Source organism: Taeniopygia guttata, chromosome 5, assembly GCF_048771995.1.
Source record: "Taeniopygia guttata chromosome 5, bTaeGut7.mat, whole genome shotgun sequence".
In the NCBI taxonomy this organism is placed as follows: Eukaryota; Metazoa; Chordata; class Aves; order Passeriformes; family Estrildidae; genus Taeniopygia; species Taeniopygia guttata.
The window spans coordinates 52,222,172-52,236,401 of NC_133030.1; the positions used below are offsets into that span (position 1 = coordinate 52,222,172).

The following is a 14,230-nucleotide window of genomic DNA, read 5'->3' on the forward strand; positions in this document are numbered from 1 at the left end:
AAAACCTTTTGTGTACATGTGTTTCAGGGGAGAGACAAGCTGTGAGGGAGCAGCTTGAAGTTAAAAAAAGAGGAATAACAGACTACATTTTGTCTCAGTAAGGAAAGAATTTTTAACCTATTTTCCTCATGCAGGTGATTCTTTTGCTATGGTAAGCAGACTCCCAGTTCCTCATCTAAAATTGTGAAGGTATTAAAAACAAACAAATAATAAAAAAAACCAACATGGTATAAGTATTTCTTTCATAAACAAATACAAAAAATAATGTTATTATTATTTTTTATAATAATAATAACAGGAGAGAGGAGAAGGGAGAGGAGGGAAGGGGAAGAGGAAGGGGAAGGGGGAAGATTAAAAATTCTTTCTTGTAAAGCTACACATCCTAAAGTAGACTTTACTCATGCAGTTTTATCTAACTACAGTGAAACTTATGTGAGGGAACTCTTGTGGGATTTGACCTTGATTGCTTTATCTTTCTTTTTATTTTTTTCCCCATTTTTTTCATTTTCAAGTAGTCTTTGAGGTTTGAAAATACAACCCTGAAGATATGTTCCAGTTTAACAATATCCCTGATACAAAATGGTGGTTTTGTGTTGCATTTGTTATATGTCATTATACAACAAAACTCCTTTCAGCATTAAGGGCAAAGTGATTTTCCTCAAGTAACATTTACTAATATTGAATTACTTCTCAGAATGTCTCCAGGTTCTTTACAAACCTTACCATCATTCTGCAACGCTATAATTTCAGAGGGCCTTGAAGTGCTGCTACCTCTTGGAGTAACTTGACAACTGTTACACATAGAATTGCAGTCTAAGTTGTCCAAGGTTACAAAAGTCCAGCTCACCCATTATATTAATTTTTTTTTAATGTCACGTAAAGGAGGAATGCTAGTAGAAACTGGTCAATTTTACCTACTTATTATTGAAGTAGCTTAGCTAAGGGGTCCTTGAGGTACCTGGTGAAGTCTGAAGTTGGCATGACAACAAGCTCAGAGAGTCTAGAAATAGGAGAAAATGTATACAGCTCAAATCACCAGAAGGTATTTTGTTTAGTTCATTTTAATGACATGGATGTGAGGGGTTCTTCTGCATGGTATTTATTTGTCAGTTGCTGAGAAAAACTATGAGATGATAACCTGTAAGAAATGAGCTTTACCAACAGAGCTGTCGCCAATAATACCAGTACCTAAGGCCACATCATTCACCATGGCACTGCTGATTACCCATAATATCCTCACTAGGTGGGCTGAAACCAAATGGCATCTCTGTGTCCATGGGCTTTAACTAAATCTTAAGATATATCTCTTTTCATCCACCTCAATTTAACATTCTGCTTTTCCACCACTCTGCCTTTATCTCTGTCTAAAAAGAGTCTGTGTTGGTGGGGCCAGGCAAATTCACATTTTGTATCACTTCTGAGAATTGTAAATAGAGATGCAAGTACTCACAGTTCATTAAACTGGCTGATCTTGGTAAAAGTTTGCCAAGTTTCTCTGTGCTTAAGACCCACTGTTGTGTTTATGCAATTTGGCAGAAGCTCAACACCTAACAAAAGTATTTATTTGAAAGTGAAGCTGCATTTTCTGCCATTTCTAATATTTATTCACACTTCCTATTTTTGTCTTGTCTTCTCTTAAAAAAAAAAAGGCTACAATAAGAGCAGCTGATCCAGAAAAATTCAACTATTTTTAATTTTAACAAAAAAATTAATTCTAGATATTAAAACTGGTTGCTATACCGTGTTTGGTTGTACTTTTCTGGAAAAGTAAAAAAATTTCTTGATTATTTCTGAATCATGGAAATATTCCTGCAGATTGTCACATTAATTATTAACAGAAATTTACCTCAAAACTTATTGAAGATGAAGCAAATAAATATTTCTTCCATAAAAATATTTTAATATCAATTTTTACTCTTTTTTTAATTATGGCACATATCATAAAATGAATATCACAAAAAAAAAGAAATTACAGCTTTTTGTGCAAGAAAGGTAGATTGTCTTTCATTAAAATAAAAGTTTTTAATGTGGATATTTTTGCTTGGTTTTTTTTTTGTTTGTTTGGTTTTGTTTTTGTTTTTTTGAGGGAGGGGTTGTGTTATTTTTTTTTTGTTTGTTTTTTGTGATAAAAATTTGCAGTTTTTCAATCAGCTTTCGATATCATCTCATCTGAGAGGTTGACTAGTACAGACTTCCTCATAAAAGACTCAATACTGCTACAGAGAAAATAAATAAATGACAGCTTTCCACCTAAGCTTAATTTTTTGTATCTGGAAAGATTTCTGGGCTATTTTATTTTTTTTGCCTTCATAAAGTGTTAAGAGGTATTTCTCATAGTGATTGATACAAAGAGAAGCCAGCAATAATTTGACATGAAACCTCAGACTACACTTGTTAGATTCTGTAACAGCAAACAAGAATTTTATTAACATCTTATCCCTTCCTGGCCCCAAGATAGCCTCTTATCAACACAATACAACAAAACAACGTCACAAAAGAGATTAGGACAGAAAGGGATATAAAAAAGTACTATATCATTTGAAATGGCAAGGGACTGAAGGTTACAGCCCCTTTATGGAGAATCCAATACATATTTATTATTTTTTTGTATTTTAAAAAAGTCACAAATCTCTTGCCAAAATTATGCTTTTTCCTTCCCTATTAAACCCTTTAATATCATTTGCAGCTCAATTCCTCCCTAGGCTACCTTGTAGTATGTCATTCTAAAGTAGAATTGGAAAAATAACTGGTATAATGGCCATAACCTTGAAAATGTTATTCCTGAATATATAAAAAGGGAAAAAATACCAAAAATATGTAGCCCGAATTAATTCTGGACTGTGGTGTCAATAAGTTTTCTTAAGGAAAAAAACCTTTTCAGGTGAACTGAGTTAGGAACCAGCATTGTGCAGCTTCAATTCCTCTTCTGTTTATTGGTGAAGTTTATTTTTGGTCTTAGTGCTTCCTTCCTACTGAACAATGCCTGCCCATTCACTGCTGACATGGGCTGGGAAGAACGGACATAACCAGCAGGACAGGTTTCAGCCTCAAGGACACTGAGACAACAGATTTTTTCTCACCACACATTCTTGACTCATTTTACAGTGTCCTGTGGGAAAAGTAGTTGGGATTTTTTCCCTCATAATTTTCAGTTCATGTACTTCGCACAACTGAAGATTAGAATAATTTTAACCCTGCTAACAAGATAGCAATTTTTCAGTTTCACAGGAAAACTTAAATCCAGTCTAGTCTGACTCCTGGGGGGTTAACAGCAGTCTTTTCATGTCCTTTCGGTACCTGCATCATGGACATTACAAGGTACATCTCTGTGTACAGACACAGCTGCGTGGAACATGGTTCTAGGGAGAGGATGTGGAGGTACAATCCAGATGCAGCAGTGCCACAGGCTGCAGCAGCACAGGGACACCCAGGTCAGCTTCCAGCTCCACTGGCAGAGAGCTGGGCCCTGCTGAGATTCATGGTACCCTCACTGAACCAAGCTGGCTTCACTCAAGTACAATTCTGGCCACAAATTCTACCTTTCAAACTCAGTTTATTTTGCGTTTTCTAAAGGCAGATTTTGGCCCTGCAGACCACAACAATCTGTCATGTCACTTACCAGCAGCAGTACATAAACAGAATTGGAGTGCTAAATATTCCCATTGAGAAAATGGAGAAAGATGTGAATGCAAAAGAAAAAAATTAAAACTTAATTTATTGCAGTATTTTCTTTCTGTCCCAGCTATTCAAATTAGTGTTTTCAATGCACATTGGTCTTTAACAGAACCCAGCTCCCCTCCCTACACAAGCAAAACACATACGACTTTTTAAATCATTTACTTATTAGCTTCAATCAAAATTTTGTGGATTTTTTGTGTGTTGTCTTGCAAGTCAACAAAACAAAGTTAATTTTTAAAGTTCTGAAATATACCAAAAATTTTGGAACCACTCATTTTATTGAATTTAAATGTACTTAATGTCCAACTTTCAATTACTTCTAAATTTTCTTTTTTAAACTGATGGTTTTAATACTAGATACAGTGTAAGTGGGGTAAGATATATCATGAAATAGGGTGAATTTAAGATAGACCAGATGCAAGAACAGTTAAAGTTGAAACAAGTTTTGATCCTTGCTACTGGGTTAATAAGTTAGAGTTAAGGGAGATACAGATTACATATTAGGAAGAAATTCTTTTCTGTGAAGGTGGTGAGGCACTGGCACAGGTTGGCCAGAGAAGCTGTGGATGCCCCACAAGGGGCATCAAGGCCAATTTGTGTTCAAGGCCAATTTGGATGGGGCTTTGAGCAAACTGGTCTAGTGGAAGAGTCGCTGCCCTTGACACGGGGTGGAACTGGAGGGTCTTTAATGTCCCTTAAACCCAAACCTTTCTGTGATTCTACATGTCACATGCATTTTTGCCTCAGTAGTGTACTTTTAGGTGCTGCAGAATTTGGTGCAAAACTAAAGAGAGCTGGTGGATGACAAGATACATGACCATTTATCTTTGAGCACCACCCACCAAAGCAGTTTAAGTTCTCTTGTAAGCTTTTCACATAGGTCAACATAACCTCTTGCTTTCCTCATTCAATTCTTTGGAACATTGCTGATGCCATTGTGGGCACATTAACACCGTGAGAGAATTGCTGAAGTGAGTTTAAGATATACCAATCTTAATTTTAAGGGATGCTCATATAGCATCAAGAACTCTTCATAGGATTTTTGAAACACAATAACGTGCAATATAGTTTCAGCCTGGTTTTACTTTATATTTTTGATTCACTTTAACCAGAAATGAAAGCTAAGACTGAAAACAGGGAGTTAAAAATGTTCAGGAACGTAAAATGGCAGAAGTTTTCAAGGCTCTGTTTAATACTGAGAGACAATAGCTTACATTATGCAAAATTACATTGCTTAAGTCAAAGCTCGGTTTGCATTTTTAAAACCATAAAAAATCCCAGTGTGAAACCACAAACTTCTGTCTTTGCTTTTTTTTTTCTTTCTTTCTTGTAACTTAAAAAATATCCAAGTGATTTAAACCATATTCTGCAAAAACAAGTTTCTCCCATTCCGAGACCTCGTGTGCCAAGTTTCAGCACACAGAAAATTTTTATAGGCTGAGATATTAACCTCTCAAAACAGGAGCATGTAATGGAAACTCTGTTAATCCTTTGACTATTGGGGCGTAATGAGGCATTAACCTACTAGCTCTCAGAAGTGAAAGGGTCCCGTTTCTGACCTCAGATATAGCAATCCACATTGAGAGGAACTCCTCTATTTTCAAGTACTTTATGCTCTCTCAAAAAATTGTTTTCTTTTCCAAAACCACTGTTCCTGGGAGAGAAGCTCTACAAATAAGAAAACTCAGATTTATGAACTATAGTGTGTTCCTGAAGATAATTTTAAAGCTACAGATAGTTGTGATTACATACTGCAGTCTTATAGAATAATACACACTTCAAGATTATATACTACCTGTGTTTGCAAGGGGTAACTGTCTCATTAGATTTGAGATATTTAATACTATAGAGAAAATCCTAAAACCATTGGAAACAATATGAGTATCTCATCTAATCTCTAACATTATTTCTATGGCATAACTTTTTGAATTAAATTCATTGCTAGAGAAAATATTTGCCAATCCATAATCTAATAATTTCCCATTAAAATACAAGATCCTTGCTTCTAAATTTTTTTTCAGTCTAGACTCTGATTTCAGCACCACAAGAACATTTCAGTGTAACAGGTCTTACAGGTAAATAACCTCAGGAAACAGTTCAATACAAAATATTATGTGATTTAAAACTTATCATGTGATTATCAACTCAGTGACACTAGACTGATGGGATCACTGTGGAATGTCAAATGTAAGAATAAAGGATAATTAATTCAATAAATGGTAATGTATTTAGCACAGACAATTACTAACACACTCTCGGGCAAAAGTTTAAATACTTGATATGTATGTCATACGTATGTCACACATTTATTCCTGAGCACAAAGGTTACCCCTGTGCTGCAGTCAGGAGATGTGACTGGTACAGATAGAGGTACCTGCTGTCGCCTCAGCTCAACTCCCTTGGGTAACAGGGGGGCAAAGGCATGACAGCAGAGGCTTCAACCTCATGAGCAAGAGCCTGCTTCACCCAGCAGCAGTGAAGAGCCCACAGTGAAACTCACACCAATAAGAGTAGACCCTCAGTGGAGTAGCTGAATTAGATATGGGACCTTCAGGGAGGTGAGGAATAAATGCCTCTTAAATGTCTCATGTCCATCACTCACCAGGGAGCCTGCGTCTGCCTGAGTCTACAGAAACCAGATTCCTCCTTTAGTCATTCATTTTTGGAAAAAAAATTAGAAAAACAAGTATCCCCATAACTATTAACTTGATCAGTAAGATGAATGAAATCATAAAATGTCCTTAAAGATTAAATTAGTTTGGTTTATTAGTTGTCACAAAAGACAACTCATTCCAGCCTTGCTTTGGATGCCTTGCACCCACAAGGGAAAAAGTCTTGAAGAGTTCTGGCTTTTTTGGAAACATTCAGAGCTTTATAGTTCTAAAAATATAGAATTACTTAATATGTGAGTATATAATATTCCAGTGTATAGGAATATTATTGCATTCCTGTATACTATTGTATTGTATAGGATGTGTTATTATATATGACACTTACTGCTTGTTTATAACACACATTTCAAACAAAAACTATCTCAGAGAAAGGAGACATTCTCTCATTTCAAACTTTGTTTAAAATTTTCTCACATTCATAAAAAGTTAGTCATTAGAGAAATACATCAAAACAAACTCTTTTCTGCAAACAGTCTTGGTTTTGTGAATCAGACATTTCTGATTAAACAGAGTTCATTAAAATAAAACTTTTAGCTAGTCACAATGCTAACCCAAAAATCCTTTCAGTCCGATGACACTGTAATGCTTCATGAGGAATTTGGACACTGGATCTTCCATTATTTTTACTAAGAATAGTGGCAGGCAATCTCTGCAATGAATTCCATTTCAAAGTATGTTGATAACTTCAATAACAACTTGAGACTAGACATTTAAGGAAGTCAATAATTTGTCTGTGGACAGGAAGAATAAAAAAAAGAAAAAAAAAAAGCCCATCAAAATTTTGAACATTTCTTGCCTTGCCCACATTGCCTTCCAGAGTATCACTGACCATCTCAGGTATGCCTTATGCACTAAGAATCATGGGGTCACAGAATCATAGACTTATTTAGGTTGGAAAAGACTTTCACGATCATTAAGTTTAATTGTTAACCTGGCACTGCCAAGTTCACGACCAAACCTTGTCCCTAAGGGCCACATCTCCAAGTCTTTCAAATACCTCCAGCGATTGTGACTCAACCACTTAGTTCCCTGGGCAGCCTGTTCCAATGCCTGACCATTGTTTCAGTGACTTTTTTTTCCTAATATTCAATCTGAATCTCCTCTGGTGAAATTGAGTCTGTTTCCTCTCATTGTATCACTTGTTACTTGTGAGAAGAGAATTTCCCCCTTGCTACAACCTCTTTTCAGGCAGTTCTAGAGAGGAAGAAGGTCCCCCTTTAACCTCCCTTTCCTCAGGCTATCCACTCCCAGATCCCTCAGCCACTCCTCATAAGATTTGTGCTCCAGACCCTTCACCAGCTTTGTTGCTTTTTTTGGACCCAAGTTCAAACTTACGAAGGTGTCAGTTTTGATGAGATTTTGCTGCAATTTTAGTACAGGTAGCTGTATATTAAACAAAGGTATGAAACTAGGTGAGAGCTCTGTGAATTCTATTTTAGAATTTAGCTCTCCAAATTCAATTTTGTACCCCTAAATCCTGCAAAGTCCTTTCTCTGTGACCAAAGAGCATTGTAGCATACCAGGGGAATTTGTCATCTAATTCTCACAGCAAGCCTCCAAACCCACACTCCCACTTCCCTTCCATGGAAAAAGGGCTGATGGATGAAGGATGGTACATGCCAGGATTGGATCCTGTAACAGAGACATGATATGACAGCAGAGTGGGAAAGTTCTCAGTGTGTGCACGTTTTGAATGTGTGTGAGCCTGAGGCTCAAACCCTGCGGACAGCCTTAAAGAGGGGTCACATCATACCAGCTCTCAGGGGTAAAGCCTGTTTCCCAGTATTTTTATGTAGCAGCTGGTACATTTGGGGCACTACTGTAAAAGAAATAATAATCTTTCATAAACTGAGGTTGACACCCTGCTCTAAGCTCAAACTATTAAGCACTTTGCTTTGCTTTTGCCTCAGAGGCAGAAATAAAGAGTGACATATCCCACATGGCTAAAATTCCTCAGCCTTTCTCTCTGTCACATAAACATTATTAAAAACATGTAAAGTTGGGGGTTTTTTTGCTGCTGTTGTTTTGGTATTCACATTGTTATTTTGTTTGTTTCCTTATTCTACTCCAACCCATTGTTTTCACTATTACCCATGCTACGAACAATAACCGATGAAGCAGCAAAAGCCCTGTGCAATTGTTTGGGGAGCAGCAGTAGTCCTGCCGTGCTGCCTGGATTTCAGCCCAGAGTACCAGTTCAGCATGCAAGGCTACCAAAACCAGGCTGTAATACCTCAGATAGCTGCCTTTCCCACCTAGAAAGATTGGGGAAACTCACAGCTAAAAAGGACCATGTGCAGAGAAACTCAAATCCCCTCCAGCAGGAGCTCAGAGCTAAGCTGAGAACAGCACGTGGCTCCCGAGCATACTGGGCTCTTCCAGGACTTGTGCAGATGTATAGTACACAACTTTTGAAAGCACATACTTCTGCAACTCTATAGCAAAGGTCAAAACATCCATTTTATTCTGGAAATTAACATTTCAATTAATGAAAAACTTATTGTTCTTATTAATCTTGTTGCTACATCCAAATTTAAGCAGCAATAAAAAGACACCAGTTCCAAGTTATAACTGCCTAAAGCATATCCCCAGAGACACTGAACAATCTTTAAAACTGTGACTTGGGCAGCCAGCTTTCTCCTAGTAATTATTTTCCATTATTTTACTCTGGGGTATGGCACATGAGCTTTCCAAAATGATTATCACACAAATACATTTTGCCATAAGCAGACAAGATCTTCACATTAAAATCTGCAACCCATTTCATAGAAACATAAATATATTTACTGTAAAGTAACTTGCAAATCTTTGTTTTAAAAATGTCACAACCTTGAGAATGTTACTAATAAAATGTTCATGCTCATCAAAATATGATGGACCTAAAACAAGGTTAAAATTATTCAGTCAATTTTTACTCATCCAGAGTGAGCAATACACTCTTTATTTCAGAAGGGTTTAAAAGAAGATATAAAGCACACAATAAAATTCAACATTTTAATTTAAATATCAAAATAAAGAAACAAATCTGCAAAACAAAACATTCTCTTGTTCTCGGAAGTAAGAAGCATCCGCAGTGATGATATAAGAACCTGCAGAAAAAGATACATTGATTAGATTAGATAAGCATGAACAGCAACAGAGATCAGACTTGAAACCAGCACGCGTATCAGCTATGGAGAGCTATTTTTATTATCTTTGATTTATACTGAGCAATGAGACTCAATTATGAGAAGCAAAAATATCAATTAAATGGGAGAAAAGTTTTATTAATGGGACAATAATGTTTTTCTTGCTGCTTGAGTTGTCCGTTTGTTTCTCGCCAGAGTAAAGCATCTTTGAATTTTACAGAGAAATTAGGAGCTCTAAATTACTTTCCTCTGACAGTGAACTACACACTGCTGAGTTCTCACTTGCCATCCTGGATCACCCCTCACAGTGAATTTGCAGCTCTCACCCCAAGGCAGCTCACCCATGGCTGTTGCACCCATACATGGGAACACCAAGCTGGAAACCCCACCAAAAAGTGCAGCCATAAATATATTCTAGCTATAAAGAATGCAGCTTTGTAAGGTTTGGTTGGTTTTTTGTCTTTTTTTTTTTTTCCCAGTTTTACATCTTAGACAGCTTACACTTCAACTCTCAAAACAGATTTTATCTTAATAAAGGCTTGTATTGCTATTATTCACCTGTCATACATGCCATTAGACAATTCAGTAGTATAGCCCAACTTTCAGAGTGAGGAACATTGGGAAGACAACATAAACAAAACATTTCATTAACATATAGAGATGAAGCTTTATTTATTAATAAAAAAAAAATTGCCAAGACTGCCACCTACACTTAAGAAACTTTTCTATGAAAACTCACTGGCATGAGTAAAAAGAAAAAAAATCTATGGGCATGAAACAGTCTTCAGTCACAGTTTGATTGCCAGGCGATTGACAAAATAATTTGTACCCGTCGATTTTCATGAAGGAAATTTTTACAATGGATTTGCCAAGCAGATTTTTAATTTTAATCAGTAATGAAAAAATGACAACATGGATCACAACAAGACATCAGCCGTTAAATGGGCTTTCGCGATTGCTGTCAGGACGACTCCATTAGACAGCCATACCTTTGTGGGCATCAATCACGCTCTTCAAACTCTTGTACATCTTCGAGATTTAATTAGACATTTAAGTTCTTTACTAGCAATTTGCAAAACTGTCACTTACTAAAAGTGCAAGACACCAAAAAAAAAAAAAATTTAAGAGTGAGAGCGAGATTTCTTTTGAAAGGCTGTTTATCTGGTTCCTGGGAGCAGTCTGAAGGGCAGCAGTTCCCTTCTCTGGGTCTGACCGATGCCTCTGAAGGCTGGCTGCTCCCGCGGGCGGGCCGGAGCGGGGAGCGCCCGAGCGCCGCAGCCGCGCCCGCCGCCGGGGCAGCGCTGCCCGGGACGGCGGCTCCGTGCCCGGCAAATTCGCTCGGTGCCGCTCGCACTCAGGTGCGGCAGAAAAAAAAAAACAAAAAAACTTCTCAGCTTTCCGGGGAGCTGCTGTGTCCGGCTTGGGAAAAGCCAGCGAATGCCTGAAATGGCGTCTTTCTGAACCGTGTACTAAGTCAGCCCACAACGGAGGTGTCCTCCGGGACACGGAGCCAGCGGCTCCCGCGCTCGCAAACGGGGCGCCTGCCCAGCAAGATGTCCTTTCCCAAACTTCGGTGCCTCGGAGGAATTTGCATTACTGGGACAGGCTTTTCTATTTGTTCAGAGATGCCAGGACATTTCTGAAACAAAAACGGAACTTCTTTAGTGCTTTTTTAGTTTGTTAGGGTGGGATCTTCGTCAGCATTTTGCCAAAGAGGTCTTCACAGATTTTGTCATGGAGAGTGATGGAGAAGTAAAAGCATCAGCTAAGAAAGTTTTAGGTTTTGGTAATTATCTTCTCCTCCAGATTCCCAAAAGCAAAAGCTGTAGTCTCCTTTAAATGAACTTTGGCATACTACATAGCATTAGATCAATAAATATAAAAGGTGAATTGTGAAAATGCTGTTACTCATCAGTGAAAAATTTGCCCTAGGCAAAGATGTACAGTATAGAGTTATTTTCAGGCTAAAGTTTTTTTTAATGGGATTTTTTTCCTCTTTGGTGGTGAAATGAGTGGGGCAGGGAAGCTCAGTTTTCCTACAGATCTTCATCACAATTAGAGAGTGCATCAAACTTCAGCCACTTAGCACATAGATCCTTTTATTAGTCACCGGTCTGAACTGATACAGGAACATTTTTGCATTTTGCAATTATGCCCTCACAAAGATTACCTGTTCTCACCTGCATAAACTCCTTGCTGCTTTACGGAGGGAGACAGATGACTCTGTGTCTTATTATTCAGGCAAAATTAGCTCTTTGCATTCCCAAGCAACCACAATCATTGTCATGGCAATTTTCATGACTCTCCTGGGTAAATATAGTACCCGTTCACATCAGTGAGAGGGTGAGCTGTGGCAGGGTGACAAGATGGAGGCAGTCATATATTTAGGAGCATTAGGCTGGTGAATGAGGAGTCAGCCCTGCACAGAGGAGGGCAGCCAGGGCAGAGCCACTGCTGGCCGAGCTTCAGCCCTTCACCCTCATCTCCGTGTGCTGAGGCTGCAGAGAGCAGTGCTGAATGCAAGCTTGTGTGAGGTTCTATCTGCCCCCCCCCTCCAAGCTTCATGAAGCACTCCTGCATTTGCAGCATCGCTGGGAACACCAGCAGCAGCAGAGGCAAGGTGACAGGCATCAGGAAAATCAAAGGAGACATTTGAGCTCAGGGGGAGGAAGTTAGGGAGTTTCTCAAAGTGCTCAAAGGGACATGCCGCCCACACCAGTCATCCTGGCCAGAGGAGCAGCAAGACAAGAGAGCGAGGAGGAGAAAAACAAGTCCTCTATCTCTCAGAAAATTAACTGGAAGGACGGTGCCAGGAGATTCATCTTTGTGTGGCCTTACCTTGCAGCCGGCACAAGCGCATGCCTGGTCAGTGGGTACATACGGCAAATCAAGGAAAACCAAGAGTATGTTACCTGCAGTAACTTTGCAGTTTTGTGGTACCCATCAGTTCTTCATGCTACTATTATCAAATCCCTTTGATTAATCATTAGTACCTCCGGATTTTTGAGCTGGAGAGCACAGGGGTGGCATTTGCATCATGGACCTGCAGTTGCACTGGCACACATTCAACCAGACCCACCACAGAAATAATCAGCAGCATAACAACAAAACACTATAACTCTTTTCATAGTCCATGAGCTTCCAAACTTCATAGCTAATTAACCTCTATATTGCAGCTATGAGTCAGGTGTCTGGTAATACTATCAAAATAAATGACTTTTCAAATGAGATGCTGAGACTAACAAGAAACCTGATGCCAGAGACTAGTGCTCAAGTGCTAAACCCCAAAGTTTGACTTCATCTAACTGCCAGTTTTATAAACTACGTTATAAACTACTTTACCTTAAGATGCAGGCTTTGTAAATAAATATGTGCATGCATATGTGTACATATAAAGTCTTTTTCTCCCTCGTTTTGGATATACTCACACAACACTCACATATGTATTGTAAAATGTAGCATTCTCCATATTAAAACTCTGCTTGCTTCAAAAGCAGGGTCCTATTTCAAAGGCTTTTTCCGTTTTGGAGAGACAGTGGCTGTAGGACTGAGAGGACAAGGAGTGGACAGCAGGGTGGCCACAGGGCGGGTGTGAGCAGTCAGAGCACTGTGCTCCCTGGGGCAGTGCACAGCGATGGCCCTGCTGCCATCTGCAGTGACCTGTGCTGAAAGCACCCACTGCCAATGGATCAAGAATTACTTCCCAGCAGCAGCACTGGGATAATTAAGCCACCCTAAGCCCTAATGCTTTCCAGCGCTGCTACTCCAGGAGTCTGCTCGCTCCTCTCCCAACACACTGCAGGCCCCTGCACAGTGTTTATTAGTCAGAAAAACACTGTGCAGGGGCCTGCAGTGTGTTGGGAGAGGGATGGACTAGGTGACCATCCCTCCCCTTGGCAGTACCTTCAATTTCCTTATTCAAGTGCTGCTTAAAAAAGGCTTCCACTTTCTCCATGGGTGGTTCCCCTCTGTAAGGCTTAGACAAAGCCCATGGAATTTGGCCAGTAAAGCACGTTGATAAGAGGATGAAGACAGCAAAACCTTTCTCTTTGATGCCAGGCCAATAGGCTGCAAGAGGCCCCAGGAACACACCACGAATTAACCATTTATCACTGGCCAGAGGCTTTGCAGAGCTGCTCCCACCTGCCACAACCATCCTGCTTCTGGCCCCACCGTCAGCCCCATGAGCCATGCAGGCAGCGAGCTGAGAGCCTCCCTACCCTCCCAAACTGATGAGCTGCCCAAAGCCTCTTCTTCCAGCATGCAGAATTCACCGGCAGTTTACACTTTGGGCTCTTCAGAACCATGCATTCTGTCTTACCCTGCAGCATGATGAAAAAGTGTCTTTCAATGCCCCATCTGAATGTATAGATTCCCCTATACTAATATCCAGTTTTGGACACCTCAACATTTCCCATGTCTTCAATGTTTTACAGCAGATTATTTCAGCCAGCAAAGGGGGAGACCTGAAGGAAGAAAATGGAATAGCCTTTGCCAGAAACGCCCTTAAATCTTCACGATGTTGCATATAATCAAACTAAGAATCGTTAATATCATTATACAAAAATATTTGTGGTTTTCCTAAAGGAAAGAGGAGTAAGTTAACCTGGAGCTTAGGATAAAAGCTTCGGTTGTAAATTTCTCTCCTGGTTAGATATTTTTAGTTTATTGAAAGAAATTAGCTTGGTCCAAAAGTAAGCCACTGAAATAAAAAACTGTCAATCTGATGAAGATATTTTTTGAGATTTTTTT

The 14,230-nt window shown here is 39.1% G+C and overlaps 1 long non-coding RNA gene across 1 annotated transcript; it reads right to left on the bottom strand.

The window, feature by feature from the left end:
• Positions 1–8,793: 8,793 nt before the first annotated feature.
• Positions 8,794–13,789, bottom strand: LOC140684336 (uncharacterized). The gene is made up of 2 exons (XR_012056498.1): positions 10,468–13,789; positions 8,794–9,439 (listed from the first exon to the last, which is right to left on the bottom strand). It is a non-coding gene; the product is annotated as an uncharacterized lncRNA (long non-coding RNA).
• Positions 13,790–14,230: the final 441 nt, after the last annotated feature.